Source organism: Malania oleifera, chromosome 4 (assembly GCF_029873635.1).
Source record: "Malania oleifera isolate guangnan ecotype guangnan chromosome 4, ASM2987363v1, whole genome shotgun sequence".
NCBI classification, from domain to species: Eukaryota; Viridiplantae; Streptophyta; class Magnoliopsida; order Santalales; family Ximeniaceae; genus Malania; species Malania oleifera.
In genome coordinates this window covers 79,404,718-79,415,067 of record NC_080420.1, presented here as the reverse complement: position 1 = coordinate 79,415,067, position 10,350 = coordinate 79,404,718, and the positions used below count along the sequence as shown (strand labels likewise).

Here is a 10,350-nt window from a genome sequence, read left to right as displayed (position 1 = left end):
TTTTATTCATTTTAGAATTAATAATTAATGGGTTATGATGCATAATAACATAATATATGATTAATTTTTAATTACAAATTTAATTAAAAATTATATTATCTATTATTTTTAATTAATATTTAAATAATTTTATTAATTAAGAATAATATAATATTATTTTTTGATTAACAATAAATTTTTTTCTTAATTTATATTTATATGTTATCATCATCATATTAATTTATGTTAAAATAATATTATTAATTAAATTAGTTTTAAAATTTTTAACATTAATTTAAATTAAATGATGATTCTTCTTTATCATTTCAGAATTGAATTATGTTTTGTAAATAATTAATATATTATAACACATAATAAAATAGTATATAATTACCTTCTGATGTATTTTTTAGATAATAAGAGTCACTATATATTTTTTTTATATATTTACAAAATTAATCCCGCCTATGAACAGTGCCACTTATAAGTGGCCATAAAATTATTTTAGATTATTTCTCAAAATTCACTTAAATAGTTCTGAAAAAATTATTTAAAAAAAAAAACTTTAAGATTTGAATTCTATGTTCCCACATGTAGGGGTATTTGTTTGATTTTAAAGACTTCTGGATAGAGATTATGTTTGAATTGGTTTACTAAATGAGTTAATCCATTAGACATTAGAATGGTACTTTTGAATTTTCTTAAAATTCCTTTGATACAATCAGAAGTTGAAACAAGAACCAGACGGCGAAGACAAAACTGGGTTCCCAGATTATCGCTTCTTGGAGAGACCGACAGTCTTTCCTCTACGCCCAGTGGTCTTGGTGTGCTGCCCCCGCACACGAAGACCCCAATAGTGACGGAGACCTCCGTGGTTCCTGATCTTCTTTAATCGTTCAAGATCGTCCCTCATTTTCATGTCCAACGCATTGGAAACCACTTGGGAATACTTCCCGTCTTTGTAATCCTTCTTCCTGTTCAGAAATCAGTCTGGGATTTTGAACTGGCGGGGATTTGCGACTATAACCATGAGGTCGTCAAGCTCAACAGCTGATAGCTCACCAGCTCTTTTTGTTCATGTCGACGTCGGCTTTCTTGCAGACGATGTTGGCAAAACGGCGACCGATACCTTTGATGGAAGTAAGGGCAGACATGATCCTCTGCTTTCCATCCACGTTCGTGTTTAGTACACGAAGAACGTGCTGAAATTCTTCATTCGCAACGAGCGACATGGCTAGGGTTTCAGACTGGCTCCGCAAGCAGCTCTCTTCGCGTGCGTTACGACGGCTCTGAAGAAAAGAGATGCTGCGCAGGGCACCCATTCACTTGTGTCGCTTATAAAAAGTGAAAGTAACAAAGAACTTAATACCAAGTGATTAAGATTAAAATAATAAATTTTATTTTTGTACAATAAGATATTTAATTATTATTATTTTTATAATTATTAATTAAATATATGACAAGAAAAATATTATTTTATGTAATTACTCATTAATTATATCAAATATTTATAATCTTAAGTATTAAGAAGGTTAAAATTGATAAACAACATATATTCACATATTAGATACGGAACAAATAAAATAATTTAGATTTTAGATTTAGCGGCTAGTTCAAGTTCAAGGTTCACAAAATTAGATTTATTTGAATTCAGCACTTAACATTTAATTTTACCAAACATCCCCATAAAGTAGAAGTTAAAAATCTAGAAAAATAATAAAAATATGTTTTATAACTTTTATATTTAAATTTGAAAAATTAAAAAATAAGATGATATTTTTGTAATTATTTAAAAAATTAGAAATAAAAAATAAAATTATTTTCAAAAGTAAATAATATCAAAATTGTTTTATTGACTTTTTGAGTATGATTCCTATTTTGATGCTGACAAAGCACAAGTATCTTATGTGTGCATTTAGTGTTTTTGAACAGGTTCATGATTCAGCACACACATGAGGTAACGGACATGGAAGCCTAAAAGAATATAAAAATCATATTATTCAATGTATTCCATGAAAAAATCGAAAAGCAAAAGAAGAAGACTTGTATTGCATTTAGCTTTTATTTTTTGGTCTGTAATAATGTATGCATCTGTATGATATGGATTGAATGCTCAGATGACCATAGACAGACCTTAGGGACTAACATTTTTCATAGAAAAACTTTTTCTTAATAGCTAATTAGTTAGGGTAAAAAAATTAGGGCTAGATGAATTTGACAAGGTCGATCAACGTTGGATTTTTTGGGATATTTAAAAAGCCCCGATCGATTGACCTAGTAACGTTTAAATCACCACAGTCAACCGAACTCATTGTAGGTCAAAAGTCAAAATGTTGACCATGCCTTGGGCGACCGACCTAAAATGAACATATCTTCCACTATCGATCGAATCTAAAATTTTGACTTTTCTATTGCTCCCGGACGACCGACCTTATGGTTTAAAAACACTTCGGCCGACCGACCCTTATGAACCGGCAAACCGACCTTAGGTTCGGGCGACTGAATCTACGAAGGGTTGGAAAATTGCCTTGACTCAGTCGACCGGTCATTGCTCACAGCCAACCAAACCTATTTCTAAAGACAAATTGGCTGTAAGTGTTCCGAATTTTTTAAGAGCTTAAAGGTAATTAATTTTTAAAGAAATAATTTGAAAAATACCCAGCGTGTCACTAACGGTTATATTTTTCTGAAAAAATATATATACCCCTTCATAAGCCAAAATAAGCAGCTTTCATTAGCAAATAATTTTCTTTTAAATATTTTTAATTTCTTGTTAATCAAAGTTCCCCCAAACTTATTTCATTGCAAAAACTTTTTCTTTGGGGAAAATTTATAAACTCTTCCTCTCTCTTTCCTTTTATTCTTTTGACAAATCATTTTGAAGAGAGCTTTTTGTTTGGGCATTTATTTCATTCAAAAGTTTTTACTCTCTTTGCTTGCAATTTTGAAAAACATTTTTGAGAGTAAAGTTTTGTGTTTCTCCCAACTATTTTTGATAGACATTTTTGGAGAAATGTTTTATAGGGTTAAATCTTTGAAGTGTTTTATAATATATATCATCTTTTAAAGATTGGAAAACTATTCTAAGAAAAAAACCCTTTCTCTATTGAGCATAATTCATATCATATTAAAGTGTATGTTTTAGAGCTTTCAATATGTACATTTGTGCTTATGCAAGAATCACATATTTTGTACAAAAATGTTTTTAATGTAATAGCTGGGTTCAGCTCGTTAATTGATTTAGGGAGTCTCTACCCTGTAAAGGAGACCAGTTCGGTTCAGCCTATAATTGAACTGAGGGGTCTCCGCCTCGTAAGGGAGACCAGTTCGACTCAGCCTAGTAATTGAGTTGGGGCATTCCTTGCCTTGTAAAGAGAGGTGTGTAGGTTGGGGTCAGCCTTGTAATGTGACCTGGGGTATTCCTCGCCCAGTAAGGAGAGGATTGTAAGTGGCATCGCTCCGCCTAGTTAAAGTAAGTACTTAGTGGAATCCTTGGGAGGTATGCCCAATGCGGGGACGTAGGCTGGTTTGGCTGAACCTCGATAATAAATCTTGTGTCGCTCTCTCTCTATCTCATTTATATCTCTACACTTAAATTTCCACATGTGTATATTTTCATTTATCGTTATAATTATTTGCATGCACACCTCTATTTTAAATGAGATATGTTCCACGTGTATGTCTGTCTTTATTATTTTATTAATTTACATACATATGTAAAAATGAGATATGATATGTGGTGAATCGACGTAAATGTTTAATTTAGTCAAAATATTTTTAAAACCCAATTCACCCCCCTCTTGAGATCACACCAATTCCAACATGTTTATTATTGTTCATTTAATTCAAAATTTTTATAAAAATAAAAAATTAACTAATTTACGAAAACTTATTTTTCCAAGTAAATGGAACATTAGGTGCCATGGAGTTGTGCTCTTTCTACTAAAACATTGTCGCATATATATACTTACAACTTACACACATGATCATACCGTTTATCTCACAAAATTTTAGTGGAGAGAACATGGTAGTCTCTGACATTCAAATCTTCATAGACTCATAATTAGTTTCTAGGCGAAGTGAATAGTTACTTTGTTGTTTTTTTTTTTTTTTAAAAACGATGATATCCAAGATCCTTTGGACACTCAAGTAATCCACCGAAATAATGAGTTTGCCTTTCTATCGTTCTCTACTTAAATACTAAGGTATTGTTGGCCTTTCATGACTTTTCAATCTTATTTTGATGATAACAAATAAAGGATGATCTACTATGAGTTGGTTTAGTGGTGATGTTTCAGGATTGAGTATAAGACAAAGTTCTACATTATGGACTTAGAGACCTTATTTTAAACCCCGGAAAAATGTTTTAAATTTAATCAAAGAAAGAGAGCAAAAAGGACTTTTGAAAATAAAACTGAAATTTCTAAAAGTGGCTTGTCTAGATGACTAAGGAGAATCCTCGGACGTCTGAAGAAGCACCTCAGACGACTGAAGTTTTACTTCAGACGTCTAAAGATTTAATTCAGAAGACTGAAGATTTTATTTTGGAAACACAGAACAGGTAGAACACCTTCAAACGTCTGAACAGTCAGTTCAGTCATCTGAATAGGAACCTCAGAAGTTTGAACCTACGCTTCAGACGTTTAACCCTGTGTCCAGTTCAATTTTTCAAAGCTTTGAGGAACTTCAGAAGACCAAACCCAAAAGTTTAGTCGTCTGAACACTGTTAACGGCTAGAAAATTTAAAGTTTTAAATTCCGATAAAAGTTTCTTGTGCCCCAAAATTAATGAAAACTTGGGAAATACTCTAAGTAAACTAAGGCAACACGAAAATACTTTTCAAAGCCTATAAATACATGGTTTTTCAAATCAAATACCACCAAGAAATTGAAAAATCTATTTGCACACTGAAAGCACACTTGCTCTTGAAAAGCTCGCTCTTGCTCTACTACTTGCTCAATCAAATTGATGATATTCTGAGTTGCTGACCCTTCCTACCTCTAAGTTTTGAGTTACTAACTCTCGTCTAGAAGGAATTCAGTGATAAATTCTCTTGAACTTCATTGTATTTCATATTGATATTTAATATTGAAGTACAGTGTTTAAATTTGTAATAATATGCTCTTTTTGAGAGTATTCTTGTACGCAGAAGATATTTCTTGTTTCTTGTCTTGTAGATGATTCAGGGCTATTGGATTGTTGTTATCAAGCATATGGTTTTCGCTTGGAGAGGTATCTCTACCTGTAAAAGAAGGAATTTGTAAAAGGTTTACTCCGTTCATAAATGAGTGTGAATAGTGGAATCCTTTGGTGGTATTGGCCAAAGGTGGGACGTAGGCTAGGGATAAACCGAACTTTGTAAAAATCTCGGCATTCTTCTTACCCTAATCTTTTAAATTTCAACACTTTATAGATTATTGTGTGTTTGCTAAGTGTAGGCTGCAGGGAACAAAGTTGAATTAAAAAAAAGACTCTTAATAAAAAGAAAGTACGTTTTAATTAACCTTTTATGAAAACCCACAAGAGAGTACGTTGGTTAATTGTTTGCGGAAATCTTAGTTAAGAGAGCGTAATTAAATCCATTCAAAAACAGGGCCTGCAATTACTTACATGGCTGCTTACAAAGCAAAAGTTGAAATTCCACAAGAGCTCCAAAATTGTGGATAACTGAGTATTCTTGATTGATTATTTTGAAACATAACTTAATTGATTGTTTGTTTAAGTTTTACTAACTTGTGGTGTGTTTAGTATTTGGTTGTGAATTTTTTGAATCATTTAAGCTTTGTTGTGTGTATTGAACAAATAATTCAAGGAATCCTTAAAAGGAACTAACAATTTTATAATAACCCAATTCACCCCCCCTCTTGGGATAACTACTTCACTTTCAATTGGTATTAGAGCCTTGTTATAACAAATTTTAAATAGTGGTTATATAATGATCTATATGGCACACATAAGAGTAGCTCCCTTTGGAGAGGGTCAATCCTCTACTAGACCACCCATCTTTTTTGGATTTAACTATACATTTTGGAGACAAAGAATGAGAATATACCTTCAAACCATGGATTGGAAAGGATGGAAGGTTCTCATACGTGGTGACTTAATTCCTACAAAACTAGTAGACGGAAAAGAAGTACCTAAGGAAGAAAAATACATGACTGAAATTTATCATAAGATGCTACAAGTAAACTCTAGTGCTATTAATGCCTTATATTGTGCCCTTGATATGAATGAGTTCAATAAAGTCATGACTTGCAAAACCACAAAAGAAATATGGAACAAACTAGAAGTAACTTATGAAGGCACCGTTGATGTAATAGATAATAGGATTGACATGCTTACTAGTGAATATGAAGCTTTTAGAATGAAACCAGATGAATCTGTCACAAGTATGTATACTAGGTTCACTCACATCATAAACTCCCTTAATGCCTTAGGAAAGAGTTACTCAACATATGAAATGATTCAAAAAATCCTTAGAGGTTTTCCACCCATTTGGGAACCAAAAGCCACAGCTATTACGGAAGGAAGAAACCTTAAGAACACTTCTCTAGATGAACTAATAGGATCTCTTCTTACCTATGAGATGACCATGAATGAACGAAATGCTGAAAACAAGAATAAAAAATCTATAACTCTTAAAGTAGCAAAAGAAAGCTCTAGTGAGGAAGAACAAGATTCAAGTGACTTAGATGATGAAGAATTATTATTCATTACTAAGAGGTTTGGAAAGTTCTTTAAAAGAAATAAAAAGTTTGCAAGAAAGTTTAAAGGGTCAAAACCTGAAAAAGGAGAAACTAGTAAAAAGGAAAATAAGAAAGAACCTTCTACTTGTTTCAATTGTAAAAAGGTAGGACATATTAAACCTGATTGTCCATAGCTTAAAAAGGATGTCAAAAAGAAAGAAAAGAAGACAATGAGAGCTACTTGGGATGACACCAGCTCAAGCGAATCAGAGAATGAATCAAGTGATCAAGAAGTGGCCAACATATGCTTCATGGCACACGATGATGAGGCAAATTCCTACTATTCATCAAATGAATCAAGTGATAGTTCGTGTAGTGATTCTAGTGATAGTATGCCATCATACAAAGAAATGCAAGCTGAACTTTTTGCTTTACACAAAAGATTTGTAAGAGTCACAAAAATGAACATTGCTTTAAAAGAACAGAATGAATCATTCAAAAATCAACTTAACACATTAAAATCAGTTGAAAAAGAAAAAGAATCATATATTGATGAACTTATGAAGAAAATAAATGACTTATCTCAAGAGATAGATAAATTACAAGTGAATGGTCAAAGTAAGAAAGACAGAGAAACAAAAGGACTTAAAGACAAAATTAATGACAAAGAGAGAATCATATACAATTTCACCAAAGGAAAAGAGAACTTTGAAAATTTGCTTGGTAAACAAAAATGTCATTAAACAAGGAAGAAATTGGTTATAATGGAGTTGAGAACAAAAAGAAAAAGGGTCTTTATATGAGATATTTTATCAAAGAATCAAAATATTATGCAAGCACTTCTTCAAACAATATCTATCAACACACTACATGCTTTCTTTGTAAGAAAAAGGGACACATTAAATTTGAATGTCCATTTAAAAGAAAGAGTGTAAAAGTAAAGAAAGTATGGAAAATAAAAGGAAACAAAAATGAATCTAAGAAAACTAAGAAAGTTTGTATTCCTAAGAGTAACACATTGAATCCTTCTTGTAGGTTTGCCTTAGGACTACCACATAAAAAGACAAATGATATTTGGACAGTGGATGTTCTAGGCACATGACCGGAGATAGATCCAAATTCACCACACTCATGCTAAAAGATGGTGGATATGTCACTTTTGGAGACAATGCTAAGGGCAAAATCATTGGGATTGGTAAGATAGGTAAAGAACCTTCCCTCACTATTGATGATGTATTATTAGTAGAAGGGTTAAAACATAATCTCTTAAGTATAAGCCAATTAAGTGACAAAGGTTTTGATGTAATCTTTAAGCAAGATAAATGTGTTGTTGAAAATAGAGAAAAACATAATGTACTCTTCACTGCTCAAAGAACTGATAATGTTTATTGCATTAGTTTTGAAAAGATGAAATCTCAAAATATCACATGTTTAGTAACTATAAACGAAACTGGTTGGTTATGACATAGAAGACTAGAACACACTAGTATGGACCTATTATCAAGATTAGCTAAAAAGAACTTAGTTAGAGGACTTCCCAGTACAAAATTTAATAAAGATAAAATATGTGATGCTTGTCAATTAGGAAAACAAACTAAGTCTAGTTTTAAGAAAAAGAAACATATCTACACTAGCAGGCCTTTAGAGCTTATTCACCTAGATTTGTTTGGACCAACTAGGACACAAAGTTTAAGAGGAAAGCAATATACTTTCGTCATTATTGATGACTACTCTAGGTTTACATGGGTACTTTTTTTAGTCTCAAAGGATGAAGCATGCAATATGTTAGTAAACTTATGTAAAAGACTTCAAAATGAAAAGGGTTATGACATTTTGAACATTAGAAGTGATCAAGAAAGAGAATTTAATAATAAAGACGTAGAAAAATTCTACAATGAACATGGAATTAGAAATAACTTTTCAGTACCAAGAACTCCACAACAAAATCGAGTTGTAGAAAGAAAGAATAGGACACTTCAAGAAATGGCTAGGACTATGTTGAATGAAAACAAATAACCTAAATACTTTTGGTAACACCGCATGTTATGTGATAAATAGAGTATCTATAAGATCAAGCTTAAATAAAACTCGATACAAATTATGGAAAGGAAGAAAACCCAATATATGTTACTTTCATGTTTTTGGATGTAAGTACTTTGTGCTTAATGACAAAGCTGACCTAGGAAAATTTGATGCTAAGTCGAATGAGGGCATTTTCCTAGGATATGCAGCAAATAGCAAAGCATATAGAATCTATAATAAGAGAACACTTACTATTATTGAATCAATCCATGTAACTTTTGATGAAGCTAATCTTTATACTAAAACAATTCAAATTCAAGAGAAAGTTGACTCCTTACAAAAACTAGAAAATTTAGATATTGAAGAAGTCAAAGAAAAAGAAGAAAATAATGAAGAAACTTCAAATGATAATCCTATAGAAAATTCTGAATTACCAAAGGAATGGAAATACATAAGGAATCACCCCGAAGATCAAATTATAGGAGAACCTTCTAGAGGTGTAACCACTAGATCTTCATTAATAAATTTATGTAATCACTATGCTTTCTTATCTCAAGATGAACCCAAAAATATAGAAGAAGCCTTAAATGATGATTCATGGATTATAGCTATGCAAGAAGAACTTAATTAGATCGAAATAAATAAAGTATGGCAATTAGTCCCTAGACCAAATGACCACTCAATTATAGGAATTAAATGAGTTTTTAGAAATAAGAAGGATGAAAACATAATAGTAGTGAGAAATAAAGTTAGACTTGTAGCACAAGGATATAATCAAGAAGAGGGTATTGATTATGATGAAACTTTCGCCCCCGTAGCAAGAATGGAAGCAATTAGAATGCTTCTAATCTATGCATTCCATAAAGAATTCAAGTTATATCAAATAGATGTAAAAAGTGCTTTCTTAAATGGGTATATAAATGAAGAAGTATATGTAGAACAACCTCTGGGTTTTGAGAACATGAAAAATCCCGATCATGTATTTAGGTTAACTAAACCTTTGTATGGATTAAAACAAGCTCCTAGAGCTTGGTATGAAAGATTAAGTAAATTCCTACTAGACAATAATTTTTCAAGAGGAAAAGTAGATAGCACCCTATTCATAAAGACTAAAAACAAAGATATGTTAATAATTCAAATTTATGTGAATGATATCATATTTGGTGCTACAAATGAAGAACTATGTAAGTAATTTGCAAAATGTATGCAAAAAGAGTTTGAAATGAGTATGATGGGAGAGTTGAATTACTTCCTAAGTTTACAAATCAAACAAGCTAAAAATGAAACATTCATAAATCAATCAAAATAAATTAAAGATATGCTGAAAAAGTTTGATATGGAAGGAAGTAAACCCATAGGAACTCTCATGAGTACTTCAATAAATCTCGACAAAGATGAAAAAGGAAAACTAGTTGATATGAAGTATTATCAAGGAATGATAGGAAACTTATTGTATCTAATAGCTAATAGACCTGATATCATGTTTAGTGTATGCATGTGTGCACGATTCTAATCAGCACCCAAGGAATCTCATCAAGTTGCTGTAAAAAGAATTCTAAGATACTTATTAGGAACAATTGAACTAGGACTATGGTATCTAAAAGACACCGGCTTTGAAATGATTAGCTATTCAGATGCAGATTATACCAGATGCAAAATTGAT

The 10,350-nt window shown here is 31.6% G+C and overlaps 1 pseudogene; it reads right to left on the bottom strand.

The window, feature by feature from the left end:
* Positions 1-715: 715 nt before the first annotated feature.
* Positions 716-1,294, bottom strand: LOC131153485 (small ribosomal subunit protein uS13z/uS13y/uS13x-like; annotated as a pseudogene).
* Positions 1,295-10,350: the final 9,056 nt, after the last annotated feature.